This window comes from Taudactylus pleione, unplaced genomic scaffold (assembly GCF_031769625.1).
Source record: "Taudactylus pleione unplaced genomic scaffold, aTauple2 ptg000019l, whole genome shotgun sequence".
Taxonomy (NCBI): domain Eukaryota; kingdom Metazoa; phylum Chordata; class Amphibia; order Anura; family Myobatrachidae; genus Taudactylus; species Taudactylus pleione.
In genome coordinates, this window is record NW_028284421.1 from 29,436,109 (window position 1) to 29,461,758 (window position 25,650).

Sequence of the window (25,650 nt, forward strand, 5' to 3'; positions counted from 1 at the left end):
GATAGAGACCTGCATTTGCTCTACTAGTACTAAAGCACATATTGCAGTATTGTTGTTATTATTTTATTAAATAAACAGAAAAGTGGAGTTTGTTACAGCGGGGGCTAATTGAATACCCCCTAATTGTAGCGAAACATAAATTACATCGCAGTAGCGAAAATTGTGGACTAGTGCAGGATTATTAGTATTGTGGAAACAATATTATTTCTGTTTTCAAACATACTAGTAACCTTTAAATCAACTTTGCGCAATGCCATTGTGTGAATCTAGGTACTGTGCAATGCCATGGACAACACTGTGATACACATACGTCAAACATGTTATACAACCCAGTACAGGGTTTGTTGATCATAGGTCCAGCCCTGACATAGAAAGCAAGACTACTTTGGGGGGACATCATCTAACACAAAAGGGAGGAAATGGATACTTCACAAGACTAGTATAAACAGAGCAGTGAGATACAAAGAGGCATAACATGCTCTCCGCGCCACCATTACATTCTCCAAAACGCACACCTTAGTGTTACACATGAGAATTTATCAGTCTGGGAATTTAAATGTATACTTTTGGAACCTTGTTTCTAACAAGGTTATTACTAATGTTATCCTGCCATCTAGGAACCTTTGTCCATGTCCAGGAAAGGAAGACATTTATTTATGAATAAAAGTACCTGGAAATGATGAAATCCACTGTCTAGCTGGCCGCACTTTAAAAGGAGAGAAAAATAAAGAATTCACATGTACGGGAAAAAACATTTTCTTCTATGCAATGTTCTTCACATAGCAAAATGACATAATAAAGCCTATGAGGTTTACCCGCATGAAGTATATACACTGAGAGCTTGGGGATGGCTACAGGCGAGAATTGCGGTATGAAGCTTTGCATATAGCATTATGATTTAATAACACAGGGTTCTCGTGCAGTGTACACACTACTCAGAGAATTAGCATGTCAGGGTCTCTGCAATATGAGGCACAAGGTCTCATGTGACCTTGGACAAACCAATATAAGAGCTGAACCAGATTTGTCTCTCAGTGATACTCCTAAGCCAGCATTTTAACCTTACTGCACAATCTCATTTCAGTATCAATGTGCTGCTGAAGAGATTTTTTTTTTACTCCCCAGTGAGCTATTTATATTCAGAGGCAAACACAGTACTACAAACAGTTCTACTTTATTACACCTTCAAGGGTAAGCTACACAGGTGACTACATGCAAATTACACTATTTAGTGTTTTCAACTAAGGGTCGTATTCAATTAGTGGCGAAAATGGCTATTTTTTTCGCCATAGGTGAATACTGCCAATTTTCGGAAAAAAAGACGACATTTTCGCAAAAAAACAGGGGAAAACGCAATTGGCGAAAAAAAAACTGGGAGATAAGTTTTCTCCATTCCAGGCCAGGTGAAAACAAAACAATGCAAAATCCCTATTTTTGGCAAAAAATTTGAGTATTTCTTTCAGAACCCTTTGGACACCCCCCGAATAATAAATGACTCAAATACAATTTGTAAGTTGCGCACTTTGTTGAAAAACCGCGCAAATTTTGGGTAAAAAAAAAAAAAAAACATTGCAAATGGTTTTAATGTATTGGGTCTGATTTTTCAGGGGACGATATGGATGTGTGAAGTATTTCTATCGCACGCATTGGCAACAGGCTTTTTTTTTCATTTTTTAAAATTGCGTTTGTAAGACACGAAAATATACTTGCACCCATTTTAACGTATCCCAAATGACGTGGAACAGTAATTTACTGGGAAAAAAATAGCTTCCTATCATTTTCAAAATTTTTTATTTTTTCACCCAAAATTGCACGGTCGTTTTTCGCCAAACTGCGCAACTTATGAAAATTTTGGGGGGTAATTTATCATTAGGGGGGTGTCCAAAGGGTTCTGAAAGAAATCCCCACATTTTTAGCCAAAAATGGGGATTTTGCATTTTTCTTTCCGCCTGGTCTGGGATGGAGAAAACTTACCTCCAGTTTTTTTTTTCCGCCAAATGTGGTTTCGCCTGTTTTTTGGCGAAAATATCGCTTTTTTTTGTAGAAAAACGTCCATTTTCGCCTATGGCGAAAAAAACTGCAGTTTTCGCCGCTAACTGAATATGGCCCTAAGAATTCAAGTTGTCAAGAGACACTGTGATTCAACATATCAATTTGTAATAATTCTGATCAACAACTTTTTGCGATACATAAATATTTATTAAAAATGGACAAACATTCATTCTAATTGGACCCCTTCAGATTCAGTTCTTCAGCATGTGTTTGGCCATTCATATGGATAGCCGGGCTGGAAAGAGATCATTGTTCTGCACTAATGCAGAAGAAGTACCCGAACATGTCATGATATGGCCGCAGCGGGTTTCCTTACTTCATAAGTCATTTCTGATTTCTTGCCTGTTGTCAGACAACCAGCTGTACCTGTATATTATAGTAGTACACAAGAGCCACTCCCTGCATACCGGATGTAAGGGAACTGAAAATGTTAGCTTGATCTATTTTTTCAACGGGAAAACTAAAGCCGGAAACACACTAAATAATATGTCATATCGTCCACATCGGCCAGTGTGTACCCGCTATGTCGCCAACGATGCTCACTCCTGCACATGACACGATATATTTGTAACCACGAGATAAGTGGTACAGTAAGTTGTTGGAAGAATTCACAACCCAACACAACTACATCCCTTGTATTGCAGTATCCTTAGTATCATACTGTGCAGCTGTCAAAAGAAATTGAGTGTGCTACAATGTGGGGGCGATTCAATTGTTTTATCGCACCCTATCTCCCATCTAAAGTGACGGGAAATCAGGGTGCGATATTCAATTGTGTATGGGCGCCCATGCATATCGTGCATGTTGGTCCAAACAGGCAGGGTTTCGCTGCACAAAGCGGCTAAACCAGTCTAAAGTCCTGCTTTGGGTGCCCAAACCCCCAAAGTGTCGACTGATCACACACTTCTGCTCGTAGCCCCGGGGGCTGAAATGTATGTTCCCGCAGCTGAATAATTCACAACTCATAAACTATGGACCTGATTCAGACCCGTTCGCTACATGCGGCCGCTCACTCCCAGCGTAAGGAAATTCAGCTAAGTGATGTCAAGGCAGCCGCTCGCATGGAAAAGCATAAGCACGCCCACTATATCTTGGCGAGCAATTTGTGTTTACAGACGCCCACAGCCTGTCTTTAGCCACCCACTAGCGAACGTCAACTCCAGGAAGTATATACAACCATCGGTACATCGGGAACCATCGGAACTGTCCGCAGCGCTTGCGGTTGACTGTACCCTACCGCAAGCACTGCAAGCAGTTCAGTGTAAAAATCAACCAGGTGACGTGTAGTATGACACTGCCTGTTAATTATGCACGCCTCTGAAATGGTGTTGAAACACTCTAGCACGCCTGCGTCCGCAACTCCACTCCCCCTTTACTACTGCCCTGCCCCTGTTACCACCCACAAATGGCCTCTCCTGTCACTCATTCCACTGGGCTGTCATGGCAGGGCGAGCGAGCACATTCCGATCACTCTTACTAGTTTGTGCGCGCGCACTGCGAACTACACGCATGTGCACATTAGCGAACATCGCCTGCAACGAGCGGCCGCTTGCTAGCGAGCGGGTCTGAATCAGGCCCCATATCCCTTGTATTGCTGTGTACCTGGTGCCATAAGATTGAACAACACTAACCCCATAAAGTGATATTAAGGAGAGATACAACATTATATAGTAATTATCATTGAGATAAGATACCTTGTAATCACAGAATTGCGGTGTAAGGAATAATTGGGAGAATAGATTAGTCCCAGTAGATTATATTCTGCATAAGGCTTTGCACTCAATAATAATAACTGAATATTAATCCTACAATATTATGTGATCGATTTATGAATTTATGTTAGCAACCTGTCATAGGGACACGTGACTCTAAGAATCCTACTATATCTCCGAATAAATGCAATCACAGGAGATATTTAATTGATAAGGAGTTTTTGAGTAATACATCTATGTGTATTATGATATCCACTAATACCAAGGTAAACAAAATAAAAGTTATGTTTCACATTTTTGTTGACAGTAAGCACCCCCTACTTGCTGATGATTTTGTTGTCAAATTGGAAAGGAATTAAGTTTGTGAGTGCCCCTCTAACCAATACTTTTCTTTTTTGTTTGTTACATTATTCAATTTATACCTGGGTGCACCTCCCATTAAATACTCTAAAGATGATATTGAGGGATCATAGGGAAGGACTTTTTTCATACCTACTGTATATATATATACATATCTGTGCGGGTATTCTTTTGATAGTTTTGGTTCACTCCAGCGTGTCGTCAGCAACATCGCCTGTTGGACCCAGGGCGATATAGTCAGTGGGGGCCATGCTGCCGAATACAGCATGGCCCCCGATGTCGCTCCGTTGCTGCCAGCATCGGCAAGTGTGTATGCATTTGTCGATGGCGGCACCCCGCCGGGACCTGCCACAGACTACACCTTTTTTAGTGTGTACCCAGAATAAACCCTCCAATGCAAGGTGTGACGTGGCATGAGAAATGTACAGACTTGGCAACAAGAACAGTTAGATTTTCAACCAGTGGCACACATACACACTAGGGTTCATTTTGTTGGGAGCCAATTAACCTACCTGTATATTTTTGGAGTGTGGGAGGAAACCGGAGTACCCGGAGGAAATCCACACAAGCACAGGGAGAACATACAAACTCCACACGGTTAGGCTATAGTGGGAATTGAACTCACGACCTCAGTGCTCTGAGGCAATAATGCTAACCATTAATGAATAATACATTCAAAACAACTGGAGTCTTGTTTTAAACATAGAAACTAATTTAAAGTAGTCCTTTCTACACACTGGGGGGAAAATCAAGTCCAATGTACATATCTTTAGGGGGTACTTGGCAAACATTTACCAAATTAAGTGGTTATCTGACAAAAAAAAAAAAAGGCTAGAGAACCCTAGCTAGTTGGAGTTTTTTCACTCATGGCAGTAACAATAGGAAAAAGTTATCCCTCAATGAAGATTAGGATTTGAGCAATTATAAAGAGAACATCATTCCACCCATATTGTATGACAGTAGAGCCCTAGGGTTATATTTACTGAAGTGCAGGTTTTTAGAAGTAAAATTATTGCCCATAGCAACCGGATTCTAGCAATTTTCTAGAAGGTGCTAGATAAATGAGAAGTAGAATATGATTGGCTGCTATGGGCAACAACTCCACTTCTATAAACCCACACTTTAGTAAATATGCCCCCAAGAGGGAGGACATAAAGCAGGGTTGGATAAATACCAGAAGCCAGGTAGCAAACACGGCAAAAACACGACAAAAAGAATTATTGATGGTAGCTTTTTTCAGTAATTTCGATAATTATAGATGTACTACTTCCCTTCCTCCTTAAAATATCCTGCTTCCCCTTTGAGTCAACTGACAAGAGCAAAATAAATGTAGAATTTAGGAAACCGATAATAAGCCATTATAAGGAAATTAGGAAAAGAAATAATGCAACAGTAGCAAAGCGGTGAGCCCTGCAAGCAGAATTACTACCATATTTGTACATTCAACCAGTGACATTTTACATATACAAATATGAAAGAAAGAGTATAATTAAGATAGTCAACTTAATTGCAACATTATTTTGATCTAGGACACAAATATTTTAATATGCAGTTTTGTAACTGTACAAATTTATACCCAACCAGCCCCATATGCATCCATAGTAAACAGCTGCTTTACATTTCACAATAAATCCTACCTATATGAACAAGTCCATCAAAACTCCAAGTATAAAGTATGAGAGACACCACTACAGATAAAGCACAAAGCTGATATGTTAAGAAGCCAAACTGAAACACTAGATGACCCAATATGACTGAGGTTCCCAAACTCCATCATTACAGTCCAGGTTTTAAGGAGATCCATGCTTAAGCACAGGTGACAATTAGCACCTCAGTCCATTTAATTTAACCATCTAGGCTCATGCATGGATATCCTCAAAACTTGAACTGTAATGCCAGAGTTTGCGAATCTCTTAAACATGAAAAGGCACCACCAATACACATATAACAGTTCCTATACCTGGATTTCTTGACATTTACAAGCATAAGGACCAGAGGAGTAGTGTGCAGAGGAAACCATTTCTCTCCAAGATCTCATAGCTCAGTAATGCGGGATGAGCTCCACAAAGTTGTATACATGTATCTCTAACTTATATCTGTAAGGCAACTTGCATCTTAGATTAAGTGGTGCTTAAAGTTACTTGCAACTGCCACAGTGTATTATAGCTCCTCAGTGTGAAAACAATACAGCATTCTGCTCTGTACAAAAAAATGTCCGTGTGGCAAGGAAAAAGTTAAGCATGCCTAAGCAGTCCTGCCTTTACACACCTCTAAAGTCTATCCAAAAAGCACAATAGCAGGGCCTCTGCTTTGTGTGGCCACCTAAATGATACCATATGGGGCCTCCAGTCTCTGGGAGAGTTTTCCTTGGAAGCCTAAATGAAGACATTTGTGTTCCCTTCCCCACCCCCTCTCCTCTTTCTGCACTAAAGTACACACAGCTTACACAAGCTACCTCTTGTGCTCTACCCTTTCTGTTTACGCCTTTCCAGAGCTTTGAAACGGGTCCTTTATGTCCCCACAGTGGAAAAACACTCTGAGCCGCAGCTTCTCTCACAATGTACGCAGCCAATTAAACAGGAAAGCAATACCTGGTTCAAAGTTTGGCTCCCTAAGTGGCACATTCCAGCAGTCGGGATAGGGGCCAGAGAAAGATCAGCTTACGTTGAGGTCGCAAGAAACCAGATTTTATTTTATTTCACTCCTCTCCTTTTGTGGCCATATTTAATTACATTAAAAAGCAAAGGTCAAATGAATATAACCATATTTCTGAACAGGGATGTGAAGGGGACTAACCGGCTACATGACTGACTATAATGAGCACACAAGATTACAAATCACTACTGCTATAACCATTGACCTCAGAAACAGTCACTCAAGCAGTATACAACCAAGAAAAAGAAAGCAACTAAAACAAATGTCATTTTAGCATTTCCATGTAGTCAGCATAACATTTGATGGTGCCTATTGTAAGATTCAGTTCAGTACATACAGCAGATGAGTATTTTCAATTAAGCATTCAAATACATGCAACGCACCTGGATTACATTTTGTAGAAATTACCTATAGAACATAGGAGAATATAGTTAGCTCCATTGACATAATATTAAGGATTGCTTTATTTAAACTTCTGATAGAGGTCATGGCATCTAGGGGAGCAGAAGCAGAAGAGCAGGGAAGATTTTGACTTACAAGTTTGCACTATCTGAATCACTGCTTAGGTACATACTGGTATAGTAAATGCCAGTATGTTTAGATTCCTGAACACAGGATTTAGGATTTGTACATGTGCATCATGCAATGTCTAAATGGATGTTTAAGGGTGTTTCGATGGCTTTTCCAGATATACAACAAATGTGCGGGTAGAACGCCGCTCCAAGCCTTTGAACGGATTCCTAAATTTGATTTCAATCTGAAAAATATACAGCTGAGCAATATTAAACAAAAAAGCAGCACATAAGGCAGGACTCCTATTAGCAGTACTTGTGTTTATGTACCATGGCCTCAGGGAGAGGAAGTTGCAGCATTCCTAGGGGGAGCCGCTCTGTTTTGTTTACATACACAAGAAACAAAGCTCTGGTTTGAGTGCAAAGGCCTCTCCATGCTGTCCTAGGACATTGCATTTCACATACAAATAGCAATAAGGCTTACGCGGGAGGTAGATGGATGCAGGGTAATATCTTGTTTCTGCTTTGTTCCTTTCACAACAGTAAAAAGGAGATAATCATACTTAGTAAGTTCAATCAATATTGTTCAAAGATAGAGATAAAAGCAGTAAACTCCAATTCAACATAATACAGCTTCAATCTCTTTATTTATTTTGATTAAAAGAAACAGTAAAATACTCCTATTGGTTTCTTTAGCAGCTAGATTCACCTTCAAGCTTTAATACCACATTTTATAAAACAGCAAGTTTTGTACCTTTTTTTTTACAGCATAGTTATTTTTTCCACCTAAGTTTAACTCTTAGGGGTAAATTCAATTAGACGCGAAAAAGTGAAAACTATTCACACAATTTGCGTGTTTTGGTGCAATAGTTTGAGTCTATTTTCTATGCGCCTTTCCATTTTTCATACTATCCAATTACAAAAGACGCGAAAACGTACTCGCACGAAAACTGTTCTTGGAGAAACCAGGGAAAAGTACTGGTGAATTTGAGGAAATCTGTCTGTACCCCATAAAAAGGCTAACGGACATTGGAAATTAATTTAGAAGTGCATCAGTGGCCCTAATAAAAGTATTTGCTGTTCTTAACTCATCAAATGGCTGATATATGCAAGTGTGGGAAAATTATAAAAAGTTTTTGGTTTTTTTTACACAATAAATGCTGCAGTTAACTTAGGGGTACGTTAAAATGGGTTTGAGTATATTTTTCAGTCAAAAAAGTGCACTTTGAAAAAATTAAATTAAAAATACACCAGGTGCAGAGACACCTGCAATACTTAAAACACATGTACCATCCATACAGCCCCCCAAAATATCTGACCCACTACTTTAATTCCATTTTCCACTACTTTTAATTTTTTCACCCCAAAAATGTCATTATTGGCCGAATTAAAAAAATATTTTTGCCTAATTTGTCAATAGTGGGGTGTCCAAGGGGTTCTGGACCAAGTCCCCACAAATTTTTTAAACAAAAATAGGGATTTTGCACAACTTTTCACCGCTATGAGATGGTGAAAACAGTTTGCTGGTATTAGTCTATGGAGACTTTGCACCTGCGAAAACTTCGGCAACAGGATTGCATGATGCGCATTTTTGTGTGAAAAGTTCACACCCGCGAAACCTTTTCGCCAAACCGCTGATTTTCACTGCTAATTGAATCCAGCCCTAAGTCTTCCCTGTTTGGGGGACACCTAGAGTACAGTCACTGCATGATACAGTATCAGGAGGAACGCGTACTTGCGAGGGAAGGCTAATTAGGAAAGCCATCCCCCCATGTAAATTATAGCAGAGGAAAGGCAGTGGTGGGGGAGCAGATAATGTGCTGTAAATGAGAATGCTGAAAGGAGGGGCGATACAAATCGTCCCTGCTAAACACATTATCGGTCATCTCATATGAATGTGGTTGCTTTTATTATCATGACACTTAAAACATTATGTAACCATAACTTGAAAAATAATCCATATCTTCTATATCTATCAATATATATCTGTATATTCCAAATAGATAACAAAACCATGTCTTTCAACTAACCAAAGTTATTCATGGGGGTAGGGAACCAAAAAAGAAAGGTCTACAATTTTTCTTCATGTAACTGTAGCTTTAAGAATACATACGTATCACAGCTAAAATTATACATTTAAAAAACATTTCTATTATTAACGAAGTGCATGAAAACAGAAGCAAAAGTAAAGATGATAGACCACATCGAATGAGAGCATTTGCATTTATCGTCCATTGCAGCATGAGGGGGGTAAAGCATCTTGTTCCATTTCAGGGTGTCCAATGCACATAAATGCAGTTGGAAATGTGCATTTATCTCAATAGGAGCACATTGTAGAACACAACAAGATCATTCCATGTTTTCTCAGAGATGTTAATATCCCCTACATGCTGAAAACACATGTAAAATGAATAGAAAAGCACGTGCATTTAAAATGGAATGCAAATGCTAATCTCTAAGTTGCTTAATAAAGTAAATAGCGATCATCATTTTTACCATTCAGAAATAGGAGAGTCTTTCAACCCAAATTGTTCAATTTACTGACAATCAAAATTATTATAAGGAAGGGTCACAAGTCACACAAACCTAGTTCACAAATTCTTAAATCTGGGCTTTACATTTGACAATCACAAGATCCACTAAACTGGGAGAAAATCACTGCAAAAATTCTGCACCAGTGTGACAGCAATGACAAAATAGTTGTAGTGTCGGTCTTTCAACATAAGAAATTTAATACAATTATAGCGCATAAAACCTTAATGAAACTACGAAATCAGACAACATACTATGGGCGGAATTCAATTGTTTTTGCGGCCAGGATCTCACGTCTAATGTGACGGGAGATCGCGGGACGCTATTCAATTGTTCCAGATTGTCGCGCTGATCCCGACCAAAGTGCTGGGCGCGATCGCGAAAAGTGCTGTTTGGACGCCCAAACAGGTCACTTTTCGTCGATTTCAGCTCTGTAGCGCTGGCAGCTGATCGCACCCGACAGGAGCAACAATTGAATAGCTCCATCGGGCGCGATGGGGGCTGGAAACAATTGAATTCCACCCTATAAGTCATTTAAACACAAACCAATATCAATTAAACAAGGAAAAAGTTATGCGGAACAACAAATCTTTTATGAAGGTATCCTAACCGGTTAAGAGGAATGTCTGTTTATCACCTTCACAGTATGCAACAGTGCAAAACAGGGAAAATATGTGCATAATTAATGCTACTCCGAGCCCTATGAGTACCGTGTCTGACTCCAGAGGGAGTGCCGCCCCAAAACCACCAGCAGTCATACAGTTCTCTGGAAGAGGGGAATGAGATTAATCCAAACCTCCCAGGTTACAATGAAGATGCTCAGCTACAACGTAAATAGATACACTGGCAACATAGAAACAGGGCGTCTGCAGAGTCTTTCTGAACCTTTTGTAAGCATCATACCCAATTTATATATGTCATGCAGGTAAAAAGCCAGGACTGCTGTGATTTTAGGTTGCTCTGACAACCTCTGGATGAAGTCAACTAGTACACAGGAGATTATTTCTGTGAAGCAAGTCTGCCAAGCTGTGAACAAGAGTGCAGACAACCACTCCAGTTCATGTGTATTATTCAGACCTGTAAAACACATTTTTGAGAGATGTACATATATACATTTACACACCAAGAATAGGGAATGCACTCGCCAGACTCTTATTTTCACCATTTCTTAACAGCATCATACATCAAAGTTTCAGTGATAGCATGGACCTTTGTCAGGATACGTATCCTGACAAAGGTCTATGCAATCAGTGAAACGTTGATGTATGATGCTGTTAATATGAACAAAAGTTGATTTTACACTTCATCAGAGTCTGGTGAGTGCACCCCCTTTTCTTGGCATATGTATTCTGGGATCTTGATAATCCACTGTACTCTCTCTTTATCAACAATAATGTATGACGAATGGGACATTTACAGACAATCAAGTATGTGAACTGCTTCTATACCACAATATTTTTGTTCTTAGAGAGTTCCATGACCATTCAAAGAATTTTAATTAATGTAAAATGTCCTATGCGTCACACAAAAATTTTTTATATATATATATATATATATATATATATATATATATATATATAATAACACACATACAGGGTGTCCCTAAAGTCTGGACACCTAGGCAAAAAAGCTTATTTTCAAAAACTGAAATGACGTGCATTAAATTCATCTGCTATCTTTCGATATGACTATCCTTCACGTCCACTGAGAAGTACCACTTCAATTTTTTCGACAAAGCCATATTTAATCTGTGCTGGTAAAAAAAATATATTTAATGAGATTTCCTAGGTGTCCAGACTTTAGGGACAGAGAGCGTGCGTATATATATATATATATATATATATATATATAATGTGTGGATAGCATTATTTCATTACAATGGTACCAGTCGAGGGGTGGGATAAATTAGGCAGAATGAGAACACTCAGTTCTTGAAGGTGATGTATTGGAAGCAGGAAGAGTAGACAAGCATGAGGATCTGAACTACTTTGGCAAGGGCCAAATTGTGCTGGCTATACAACCAGGTCTGAGCATCTATAAAATTACAGGTCTTATTAGGTGTTTCCGATATGCAGTGGTTATTACCTACCAAAAGTTGTCCAAGGAAGGACCAGTGACATGGGTGCCCAAGGCTCACTGATGCGCATGAGGACCCAAGGCTAGCCCATCTGCTATGACCACAAAGAAGAGCTACTGTAGTACAAATTGTTGAAAAAGTTAATGCTGGCTATGATAGAAAGATGTCTCAACACGCAGTGGATTCGCAGCTTGCTGCTTATGGGGCTGTGTAGCCACAGACTGGTCAGAGTAACGATGCTAAATGCTGACCCCCCTGTCAAGCACCAATAGAGCCTACAATAAGAACAGGAGTATATAGAAAAGGGGGCCCTAGACTGCACACCCTGAAAAATATATAGATATATATATATATATAGCTAGATATATATATTGGGAGGTGCTACCTGTGGAGACTGTTGTTGCAAACACAAGAAAAAAAAAGTACAAGTGCACAACTCCAACATTACTAATTATATATAATACATTATGCAATAGAATTTTGTAATAAATAGAGGTTTTAGCATAATCATGGCCATGGTTATGGGCCTACCCACAGCGCCCAGGTAACCAGGTATATAGAAAAGGGGTGTGCAGTCTAGGGCCCCCTTTTCTATATACTCTATTTAGTATGCTCCCATGCACACCTGAAGGTATGAGACGCCTTCAGCCTAAACTAGCAGCCCTCCCCCATTGGTTTTAAGCAGGGATTCTGGCAGCACCTTAGTACAAGGCACAATCCTAGGTAAGTCCTATACATTTTTATACTGCAGTACAGCGATGGGTTGATTTTTGGGGCGTGAGTCCCCTGGATTGCTTTGGTTGGGCTGCTTCAGGGCATCACATTATAAACACATTTTCCTTTTTTGCACCTTTATTGTTTGTTTAATATATATGTATTATTTTTAAACCTCTATTTTTCACCTTCTTATATATGCAGCAGTAGCTGCTCTTATCCATCTTACACTTCACCTTTTCTCATTAGAGTAATGCCCTGGGGTGGCTCAGCTTGGTCTGTTTGGGGGGTGTCCTGCGCTCTGGATTGCAACCCCAGTATGTTAGGGACCTACCCCCAGAGGTTACCTGGGCGCGGTGGGTAGGCCCATGGCCATGATTATGCTAATCTCTCTATTTATTGCAAAATTCTATTGCATAATGTATTATATATAATTAGTAATGTTGGAGTTGTGCACTTGTACTTTTTCAATAAGAACAAGCGAGTCAGAATTGGACCATGGAGTGATGGAAGAAGGTGGACTGGTCTGATGATTCACATTTTATTTAACATCATGTTGACAGCCGGGTGCTTCATCTACCTAGGGAAGTGATGCAACCAGGATGCAGTATGAAGAAGAATTTCACAGATTCAAAGGAGGATCGGCGATCATTGATGGCTGCCATTACTGTGATATGTAGCACCTACCTAAATATTGTTGCAGACCAACTACACCCCTTCATGTCAACGGTATTCCCTGATGGCAGTGGCCTCTTTCAGCAGGGTAATGCGCCCTGCCACACTGCAAAAATTGTTCAGAAATGGTTTAAGAAACATGACCGAGTTCGAAGTGTTAACTTGGCCTCCAAATTTCCCTTATCTTAATCTAATTCAGCCTCTGTGGGATGTGCTGGAAAACCAATTCCAAGCTATGGAGGCCTCACTTTGCAATTTACAGGATATAAAGGAGCACATCCACTAGGCGACTAGTGAAGGACTGAACAATAACGATATCGTTAATTAAACTGTGCAGTGCCTACACTGAACGATGTATTGTTCAGTGTAGGCACCCTCCCTCATCACTGAACATCGTTATCGGCAGATTGACCGGCATGTTCAAGCGATGATTGATGTCGGAAACTACCAGCGGGAGCGCGTATCACTGGTCGTTTCCGACATTATAGAGCACGATTTGTGCACGATTAATGAGTGATTGAACGATAACTATGTCGTTATCGTTTAATCGCTCATTAATATCGTCTACTGGATGTGCCCCTTTGAGGATCTGCTGTCAATGCCTTGGTGCCAGATACCACAGGACACCTTCAGAGGTCTTGTGGAGTCCATGCCTCTACGGGTCAGAGCTGTTTTGGTGACACAAGGTAGGCGATTTATTTCAGCGGGAGTTGAACAGCACCAAGAAGTTGGTCCCGGAGCTATTCAATTCAGCGCAGTTAGGTCGACTAAATGATTTCTTCTCACACACTCTTGAGGGTTGAGGCGAAATCCGACTAAAGTGCCGGCCGTGAGGCTGTCAGCTTGCCGAAGCGCTAACAGTCTCGTGGCCAGCACTTTAGTCAGAGATGCCGGTTCTCGCGATTAAACACCCAGGTTAAGTCGCTAGAACTGTTATTCTCCAACTTAACTTGTAATAGTCGGTCTAAACAGCACGCTGAATTGAATAGCTCTGCGACCAACTTCCCCAATGCTATTCAACTCGCGCTGAATTGAATCGGCCCCATTATTATGCAGGTGGTTTTAAGGTTATGGCTGATCGGTCTATACACATGATTTGCACCTTAAGGTTACAACACCTAATTTGGTTACATTTCATTAATCTAAAAATCACTAACAAAAATATAGTCAACTACTACATAGCTTTTGTAAGAATTAACACGAGTTACACTTTGTTTGAAAAGCATTATCCTTTGCTTTAATTAATGGATGGGTGGCACTTCACACCATCAGCAATATTGTTAGCTGTCTATATACCATCTTTTGTTGTAGAGCTGGTTTAGATGGTATTTGGGTTGTGCCTTTGACTTTGCGCCAAGATTGGCCTCTCCTTACATCTATTTTGCTTGGGGTGGAACCGCAAAACGGAAAGGAAAGAAAAATAAAATATTAGTTCACTGGGCATTTTGCCTAAATGTAATGTAACACAAGGTGAAATTGAAAGCAAAACTGCAATAAACTGTAAAAAAGATATCACAAATTTGTGAAAGTACAGAAAAGCCAACTTTTGTGCCTTTCATCAAGTACATATTCACCCATCACAGTGTGGCAATTGCTGGGGCCCTGGACTTTTCAAAGCTGGCAGGCCTAGCGGCAACAGCAGCACATACCGCATCTACCGCTCTCACTTTGGGCCCGAGCTGCGCTGGGCTCTTCCAGGCAACTCAGAGGCAGCCCGGGTCTTGACATACGGTGACTTGACATCATAAGTCACACAGCTGTCCGCCCGCAGTGCTCTGCTGTGACTTTCTTAGTTACTGAGGTTGCAGCCACTGCTGGGTGCCGGCGGCTGAGGGCAGGGAGGGACTTCTCTCTGCTACCGTCACGTCAATTTTCTGTGGGAAGCTGGACCAATTGTGTTATTTTTTTTTCCTGGGCCAAGGTGTTGTTTTTTAATAACAAATAGTAATAAAAAGTATTAATTATGGATATAGCTGGATTGGAGGGGTGGGGGTAATTCTCCACCCCTAAAAAGAGAAGAAGCTGTGGCTTTCTTAAAACAGTGCATGACTATCCTTCTAGTAACTGTAGTTTAAATGCACATAGCAAGCACGCTCTGCAGGGGTTAATTATTTCAGCATTTTATATTTTTGAATTAAGGGTGGGGGAGGGGAACTGCTTATTTTTGGATTGGCGAGTCTACAGTATGCAATTATCAGATTGCAGGCTGTTACTGGAACATTATCTGTTAGCACAAGACACGATAGAATGAAGATTGCAACTAAATTCTCTCATTAAAAAGGTGTGCCAGCGATTCACATGCAGATGAAAATGAACAGCTGCTTTTTTCTTTATTTCACTTCAGGGTTTTATATTCCTTTATGTAACTCGCTATAATCTAATTAGGATTCTTACAAGTTTTGGTCTAAATGCATTTTATCTGTAATTTAAAAACAAGCCCTGGTGTTAAAAATATAATTCTAGAAACGTTGAATTGATGAAAAGGTCAGCATGCAGTGCAATGTAGGGTAAATGAATTACATCCTCCTATTAGTCCTTTTACTGTTTGGTTTAGATTGTTAATCCAATTGCAATCAATCATAGAATTCATCAATTCAAACTATTTCTACTTTTGCATAGTTGCATTTGTTTTTTGTTTTATTATTGTTATGCTCTCTCCCAAGCTACCTCTAGTCTGAATAGCAGATCTGTGAATGAAGGGGAAACCACCACAAGAGCAAGCATAGGGTAGTCAGACAGCTCTAGCTCCTATGACTGATTCCTCTATATTTCACAGAAAAATCTTCTTTTTTGGGGAGAGGGGGGGGGTTTGGCGGCTGCAGATAAACTAACTTATCTAGCCATGTGCACTCATTTCTATGTACTCAATTCTATACCTTCCTTTACAATTGCGTTTTTCGTTGAACTTCTGTTGTATGATGATGACATTCCTACACAAACAGGCATCTTCCGGACCATTTGATCTTCAAAGTGAATAGTGACTACTGATTGAGTACACAGTCTGCCCACAGAGAATCAATTTCTTCAGAGGTTTCTTCAGAGGTTCCACATTGCCGAGAAACCACCATATAGGTAAGGTGAGCATCTATTTTTTTTTTTGTCCTTTTAAGTGGGGCACCAAAAGGACTTTTCACCCTGGGCTCTAATTGGACTAAAACCGTCCCTGATATGACACACAAGGTCCCCCTCCTACAGGTGATTAAAACCGGATTAATGAGAAGTCTGAGGACCCAGGCGACACGTACCTCACCCCCAGGGCCCCCATTGGGATCCATGATGGACGGATCGCGGACGTGGTGGTAAGCATATCCTTGCCACCACTGCACATACATACATACATACATACACAAACACACACACACACACACACAGCCCCCCCTAAAGAGAGTCTAGATCCCCCTCTGTACACAACTGACAGATATATCTGCAGATCGAGTGATCTGCAGATATATGTGCCGATGTGCAGAAGATATATTGGCCGAACAATTGATCAGCCAATGTATCTGTCAGTGTGTACCCAGCATTAGACCTATTATGTACTTGGCTACAGCAAACGGACCCAATACATATGCGGTCATTTACCAGATTTCCTGATTGGTATTTCGACCGGCAAATCCGGTTCAATCTGCAGCCATCGTTATATGGCCAATCCGTCAGGGAATCGGTGGAATTCTTCATGTTGAAAATCCCCGATTTTCTTATTACGATCTAATTTTGGTCAGGATTAGCAAATTGGGGAAATCCAGCATGTTGGATTTCACAGATGCCCTGACCGTGGCGCCTGGGGATTGGGAAATTGCCCCAATCCATTGCAGATGTATGGGATCCTTAAAGCAGGCTAAAGGTGGGTACACAGTAAACGATATGTCGGCAAATTGGGCCGACATATCATCCACATCGTCAAGTATGTGCCCACTATGAGCAACCATGCACGCTCCCACGGGGTCGTTCATCGCATCGACAGATCGAGCCTACATGCTGCTCAATCTGTCAATATGATGAACGACCGCATGCTTGTGGATGCGGCTGGTAAACAACATATCATACAGTCATTCACCAGATTGTGCGGTGTCAAACAACCACACGATATGTCCTCCATCTCATCATGCATATTGTGTAATGTGTAACCAGTTTAGGAAAGGTTTAAATTCTCAAACTATCTTAGGGGTAGGTTCACTTAACAGCAAGTTCCTATTGGAGTCTTGCACTTACAATTAGCTAATTTTTGCAAAAATAAGTTCTTACCAGCAATATCCAGATGAGCATCATCTTAATTTAATCTGCCCCAATGGCTCAGAATTGGACTAGTCCTATTAAACATGCTACATATAGTACCTAACCAAAAGTAAACTGATCAGTTTATTATACCATTCACTTAAATGTTTCTTTAGAACGTTGGGTTCCCATGTCTGGGACCCCAGTTGTTTTTTTCTGTACTAAAACTATACTACAAGTTGGCAGACATTTCTTTTTCCTCCAGAGAGATTTTGAAATGAGAATGATTTTTAGGAGGACAGTTAAGAATAAGACGGATGGTATTTGTTATTTTGAAGAAAAAATAAATAAAAAAATTGTGAGATTGCCTCTTGAAAAGATATGTACACATTTAAGGAATGGTTTTGCATTCCTTAAAAGATTAAGGCAAAAACAATATCAATGGTTAACCTGTTTACTATTACATTCCCTTCTGGCAACAGAATAGTTTCACAACCAGCCTAAACTTTTTGAAATGTCTTCTTTAGTGGGCAGCCACATGCCTTTTATATTTTATTCGCAGACTAAAGAAAATATTCTTTTCCCTCTGCTAGAAAGGAATGTATTTTCCTTCTGATGCCTTTATAGCAGACTATAAATCAGATTTACTGCACTGCTGCTTAGTGGCAGAAACTTATAAGGATCATTTAATGCTATACTGGTGAGATGTGGAAATTTACTGTGGAATGAGATTTTCTGTGAATGTACTAAAGATTTTATCAGTCTCCACTTCCTATAGCTTTGTGTGATTTAGTTAGATTTTTCTAGGTTAGCAATGCAATCAATGGCTAAAAGAGCAAAGTGTAGAGCCGACATTATTATATTACAATGTAGACTATTCATCAGTACAGATGTGCAGTAACGAAACACACACACAAGCTTTGACAACTCCAATTTGCATCAAATCACTCACAAACTGAACAATACTGCAGCTTTGTAGCTTAGGTTAGTAAGTAATTGACCTGTGTAGGTATCCCTGAAAAGAGTTGTGATTTTCAGTATGCAGAAGTGGCACAGCCTGCCAGAATAAGAATGATGACTTGCACAATATGACTGTGGTACGGGCAGATCAGGAGCTTTTGTTTTTATTTTAACGCCACCCAAAACTATTTTATATTTTTGCTTTGGGTGGAGTTTATTTATTTAAATGCAATAGGCTGTAAACGAAGATGACAGTACCTACAGTGGGACTACCATCCCCTCTCTATGGTGACCACTGATGAAAGAAGAACCCAACATGAATAAATTTGTGCAGCAGAGCACCTTCAGTCAGCTAACATGCCACTTTGAGCTCCAATAGTTATTACACTGGGACTTTCAGACTATAACATGGAATTACACTGCAATCTTTCTGCACATTAGGCTCTCCTTTATAAAGCAAAAATAACCAAAAACATGATTTTGCTAGGTGTCGCTATAATCACACAGGAGGGAAGGGCTGACAGAGGGCTGGTATGTACATACATCAGTGTTCTCCCCAGGCTGTTTTTTGTGGGTGCACCACCCGGCAAGAGACAGCCTACCACCCAGAACTTTGGGAACCTGCAAGTGGGGACAGTATCTGGGAGCTGTATAAAAAGGACCAGATCCTACAGACTTTGCAGCTTTTTCATAATCAGACGACTGGGCCTCTAATAATAAGAGGAGAATTAATAAATAAAATGTTATTTCAAGTTTAAATCATTATAAAGGTCAGGGTTTATTTTTATTATTGCGAAGGCCCCCACAGCTACTTCTTGATGCCACCCGGCTGAAAACATTTTCTGGGGAGAACACTGCATACAGTATATGCTGCCTAGGCATTCCTGATAAAATACAATGCTATTGCACTGGAACAACAGTAAATATGTCTTGCAATGTACTATAATGTATGTTTGATAGTGTATTGCATTTAAACTGCGCTGCGACACAGTACACTTGTATGAAATGTTTATGTATGTTTTTTGCCATCTTTATGTAAATAAAGACAGATTTTTCAATAAAAAAAATCTGTTCTCATCAGTTTAATATCTGATACGCCCCCTATCTGTGGGCCATATATTAAATGGATTTTTAGAACAGGGAGATGGAAGAGGAGCTCGCTCTGTCCACTCCACGCATTGACCTGGAAAAAAAAAAAAAAAAAACAGTAAATATGGCTGCTACACAAAGAATATTAAATGGAACGCATCTTATTATCGGAATTAGCATAAATTTCGCCAATTTATAAAATCCTTCTGTGCAAAAGGTCAGATGCAAAATTGAAAACAAATACAAATTCAGTATCCTTAAAAAAAGATACAGCGGAATCAGGCCTGGCGACAGGGGGGTACAACGGGTACACCTGTGCCGGGCCCCGAGGTTCAGGGATACAAAATGGGGCCTTGCCACATAATAGTTATATAGACACTGAATGGTCCATCTGCCCGTCCAAATAGGCAAAAATAAAAAATATAAAGCCGCCCAACACCCCCCCCTTACCGCTGTCACTTGGTCTGGTCCGGCAGTCTTGGGCTGGGCTGGGCTGATGACTGGCGTGTGACGCGCGTTGTCATCACGCTGCTCCAGGCACCAGCTCGTCGCGGCCTCAGAAGAGCAACACTGTGACTGCAGTCCATAGCCAGGGCAGGGAACACGAAGTAACTGGCTCCAGCATGTAATGTCAGTTACAGCACAGCGACTGCAGGCCTGCAGCACCACCTCTCCCATTACAAACACCCTCCCTTGCAGTCCCACCGGCAACGCAGCAACCAACAGTCAGTGTGGTAAGTCAGCTTATTTTTCCTTTTGCTGCTACTTCCAACTATATATTATATAAAAATGAGTATAAGCAGAGTGGATATATATATATATATATATATATATATATATATATATATATATATTATACACACACAATCTTTTTTTTATGCCACCCACAGGGGTCAGGTTGAGGGGGGAGACTAGGTAAGGGATGATTGGGAGGGGGGAGCCCAGAGGTATCAGTGTACCGGGCCCCAAGATTTCTGTTGCCGGCCTTAAACGGAATAATATTCATCAGGCACAGAGCAAGAAATCAAACACAAGTCTTAAAGCCTACTTGTCATGTAATTTTCTGGCCAAATGTGAAAGATGATAAAGCATCACTTAGCGTTGTATTTATGTAGTTTATACAGATGAGACTATAAAAACTTTCTTTGCTGTCCATAACTAGGATGTCCAGACTGGATTCAGCAAGCAGTTTACAAAGTAACTTCTTGAGATACAGGGAGTTCATCACTTTCTGAAAGCCACAGGAGCCTGAGCTGTAAGCTGGTAGTTTATGTGCGCTCTCTCTGGAGTATGTCTGCCAGAACATGACAGGGACACATGAATCATCACATCTACCTCATTTTAAGTTGACAACTACCACTAAACCTTTCTCCAGACATGTATACAATAAATGTAGAATGAAGCACACAGTTTTGGAACATAAAAAAAAATAAGATATTTGGTTGTCTGCTTAATATTTAGATGACAGGAACTGCTTAATAAACAATTAAACAATGTAATCAACATTCCAATGGACAAGATCATACTGCTGTAGCCAAGGGAAAGAAAAAAAAAACAGAACATACTATTGAGATATCCTCTCTAATGATATGGTGTAAAATTATCAAATCTAGGGATTTATTGAAATGTAAAGAAAAAAAAAGTCATGTATGATATGATAACGGCGTACAAGTCCCTTATTTTAGGGAAGAGTATAAAACCCCTTCAGTAGCTGTACCTGGAAGTGACGTTAGTTCGGGCGGAAGTGGATGTTTCTGCCCACACTTTCCAGGAAAATAAGAAATTTGGCCCCTTGCGGGCTCGCCACGCTTCGCTCACCACAAGAATATATTCCCCCTCTATGCCCACTTAGATGGTAGGGAATGACGTTGGACACTGGCTGATTACATCATCGTACAAAAACGGAAGGGGATCTATCTCATTCCCTTATTTTAGCCTCCAGAACTGCCATTTACAGAAAGCATTTTCCCAACTACTATGTACTTCCATATACAGCAGTGGAAGCTGTGACATCAGGAGCGTATAAATAACTATTCCAGTAATCTTTATTTTTATGCTGAACCACACAATAATGGCAGCATCCTTGTTTTAATTAGTATTTAAAATAGTTATAGTCTATTTAAAAAATGGACTCTTCAATGAACACAAGTGCATATAATTTAGTTCCGGTTACCTATTTTGCATACATGCGTTGAAGCCATATTCTAGGACAAATGTAGACTCAAAATCAAGTACGCTGTTGAATACAATCCAGTGCTGAACTAGAATTTGATTAAAAATGAAATTAGATTAAATTAAGAAAATCAGTGTGAAGCAATAGCTCTGGCCTACGCATTAAAACAAAAAAATCAGCTTTAAGATTAATAGAATGAACCAGAAGTAATCCAGCTGATGTGCTCATTTACAGTTATAATGGACAACCCACACAATTTCTAAACAAATTTACATTTTTATTTTTAAACATTATATCACTTTACCCTTCCTAAAAAAATAGGCCCCTTTTAAAAACAAGATGGTTTCCATTTAAAAGGGATACAAATAAAGGGTACCGATCACTTACATAAACTACACATTGAACAGAGATCTGTATAGACACCACAAAAAGAAAATGTTAAGCATTATAGCTTCATATATATTCACCTCTGTACATTTCTGCAAATTCAGGGCAGAAATAATTAGACTGTGAAAAGACCATGTATTGGAAGGACACTCCCTGTGCACCGGATAACTTTAGGGGACATTAGATTCCAGGAAGTTTTCTGCTTTCAAGACTTTCTTGAGTGATCATGAGATTAATGTCACAGGATCTTTAGCCCACACAAATGGCTAATTGAAATAACACCTAAGGCATTTATGACCGAGGCAGAGTTTTATAGCAAATTCACTCAATCATCTTATGTGTGATCAATAAATGCACATTGCAATTAAGCTTTTCCAGAGGCTGTACTATTAAATGTTCGATTATTCATTATTATTGGAAGAAATTCAGTTAGAGGTCCACTTTGTCATGGGAACTATTCAGTTGGCAAGACTTCATACTCTAAAAACTGGTCACATTGAACATCTTGTTAAAACAAAATAATACTAGATAGTAATATGGCTCTAAAGTATTAAATATTATCCAGCATGTTGGTAAATTTGCCCGTAAGATAACTACACTTGGAAATTGTGTATAATCTCTGACTATACTAACAGGCCCAGTCAACAATAAAAGCAACCTAGCCATTTGGACTGTTCGATGTGGAAATTTGGCCACTTAAGACAGCAACGGTTATAATCAGATTTTTGCTGGCCACATTGGCCAGCGTACCTGTTGCTTGCAATTTGTCCTGGGCTATATGTATGACTAGCATTAACATTCTCCTTCTGTAAACTGAACGCACAGTGCATTGCAGCTTCCTGTGTATGGGGCTGTGTAGCCACAGACTGGTCAGAGTGCCCATGCTGACTCCTGTCCACCACCAAAAGTGCTTACAACAGGCTGAGCACCAGAACTGGACCATGGAGCAATGGAAGAGGGTGGCCTGGTCTGATTAATCATGTTTTTTTTTTTTTTTACAAAATGTGGACGGTCAGGTGCATGTGCCAGGATGACACCAGGATGCACTATTGGAAGAAGGCAAGCCAGCGGAGACAGTGTGATGCTCTGGGCAATGTTCTGCTGGGCAACCAGGGGTCCTTTCATTCATGTGGATGTTATTTTGACTCGTACCACCTACACATTGTTGCAGACCAAGTACACCCTTTCATGGCGACGTTATTCCCTGATGACAGTGGCCTCTTTCAGCAGGATAATGCGCCCTGCCACACTGTCATGTTTCTTAAACCATTTCTGAACAATTTTTGCAGAGTTCGAAATGTTATCTTGGCCTCCAAATTCCCCATCTCTCAATCCGATTAAGCATCTGTTGGATGTGCTAAAAAAACGGGCAGAAACCACGGAGGCCCATCCTCGCAATTTACAGGACTTAAAAGGATCTGCTACCAACGTCTTGGTGCCAGATACTACAGGACACCTACAGAGATCTTGTGTAGTCCATGCCTTGACAGGTCAGAGCAGTTTTGGTGGCACAAGGGGGATCTACACAATATTAGGCAGATGGTTTAATGCTATGGCTGATCGGTGTATACAGATGTTACACAAATTAACGTTCTGTACGATCACACATGAAGCTAGGCTTTGGGATCTCAGATTATCCAATACTGAACCAAATTGTATATTAAATTCTATAAATCTGTTAAAAAAAATCTTACAATAAATGAAGATGTACTCCTACAGTTTTATGGATCATCATCAACATAACCATGCACAATAGTAGTTAAGCTATATAGAGTTAGAGCATATAATTAAGCAAAATGTCAAGCTATCTGTGGGACAGCTGTAAACACAGCTGTCGAGAGGTGTTCAGCAACACAATACTTTAATCCATTAACAGTTGTGTGGTAAAAACCATACAGATGCAGAAATTAAAAATGCTCCAGTGATTTTATGAGCTCATATATCAGTTGGCACGGCAAAAAATCTTTAAAGTCAATGTACCGGATCAGCATGCACAGGAACAACTGGCTAGAAGCTATTCAATTCACCTCGCAGTTTAGTCCGACTAGTCTGACTTAGTCAGAGAATGCCGGTTCTCGCGACTAAAGCAGAGTATTTAGTCGCGATATCCAGCATTCTCTGACTAAAGTGCCACACTATGCTGGAAAACAGCCTCACGGCCGCCACTTTAGTCGGATTTCTCCTTGCACCCACAGGAGGGTGTAAGAAGAAAATCATTTATTCAACCTAACAGCGCACTGAATTGAATAGCTCCAGGAGCTCCCTCATGGCGATATCAACAGCACGCTGAATGGAATCAGCCCCAAGGTGACCCAGTCAGTCAGCTCTTCTGAGAAAAAAAAAAAAAAAAAATTCCTAATTGGTTTGCTCATTTCAAGGATTAATTGCCAACAGCTCAGAACAGTTGCATTTGTGTATCTTTACAAGTATTCTTAACATGTAGGACATACAAGCCGTTTCATTATGGTTTCTAAACTGAAATGTGGCAAGACCACTGGACTATAATCAGATGACAAAAAAAAGTGTGTGGAACAAATGTTCAAAGTGACACCTAAAAAACAAGCTAAAACAGAACAATACCTGCCAAGTTTTGTAGTGGTATGCAATGGTCAGAAATCCCATCAATTCTTCTGAATTACAGCTAAACAATATGTTTTGGAAATCCAAAATTCTGGTATTTTCAAGCTTTAAACTGTACTCAAAGCAATACAATCCCTTTCATGACATCATGGTATGAAATTTGAGACTTGAAACTGTCTGGCAGATTCGGCTTTACAAAACAAGTGGAGTGAAGGTGTGAGGCAAAGCGAAAAGTAGAAGGACACTTCAGGGTTGACAAAATCATGACAAATAACTGCTTTATGGGAGAATAAGAATTTCGTTACTTAAAGTTATATTCAAGTTCTTCCCCCCCCTTTTTTTTTTTTTTAAAGAATGAATGCATGTATATAGTAAGTGTGTGTATGTCTACACACACTATAATGTGTATATTTATTTATTACCAGTTATTTATATAGCACACACATATTCCGCAGCGGTTTACAGAGAAGATTTGTCCATTCACATCAGTCCCTGCCCCAGTGGACCTTACAATCTATATTCCCCATCACACACAGGTTAATTTTTGTTGGGACCCAATTAACCTACCAGTATATTTTTGGAGTGTGGTAGGAAACCGGAGCACCCCAAGGAAACCCACACAAGCACAGGGAGAATATACAAACTCCACACAGTTAGGGCCGTAGTGGGAATCAAACCCACAACCTCCGTGCTGTGTGGCAGTAATGCTAACCATTACAGCATATGTGCTGTACACGCATATACACACACACACACAATAAAAAAAGCAGCGCCAATATAAGTGGATACCCTTGATCAAGTTTGTGGGATTATTACATGCATATATGATAACCCTGAAATAGACACAAAAAACCTATGTAATGTGTTAGCAGCACTCCCCAATGGTATGGGTATCAGCTCATACAGTAATTATGTAACAGTGGTGGTCTGTTGCAAGTGTAAAACCAAAAAAGTTAA

General features: G+C 40.0%; 1 protein-coding gene and 1 non-coding gene across 11 annotated transcripts in view; one reads left to right on the forward strand and one right to left on the reverse strand.

Moving 5' to 3' along the window:
- NEO1 (neogenin 1) overlaps window positions 1–25,650 on the reverse strand; it is a 156,181-nt gene that overhangs the window by 109,129 nt on the left and 21,402 nt on the right. The window lies entirely within an intron of this gene.
- On the forward strand, window positions 19,510–19,692 carry LOC148540470 (U2 spliceosomal RNA). Its single transcript, XR_015869853.1, has one exon. It is a non-coding gene; the product is annotated as a U2 spliceosomal RNA (small nuclear RNA).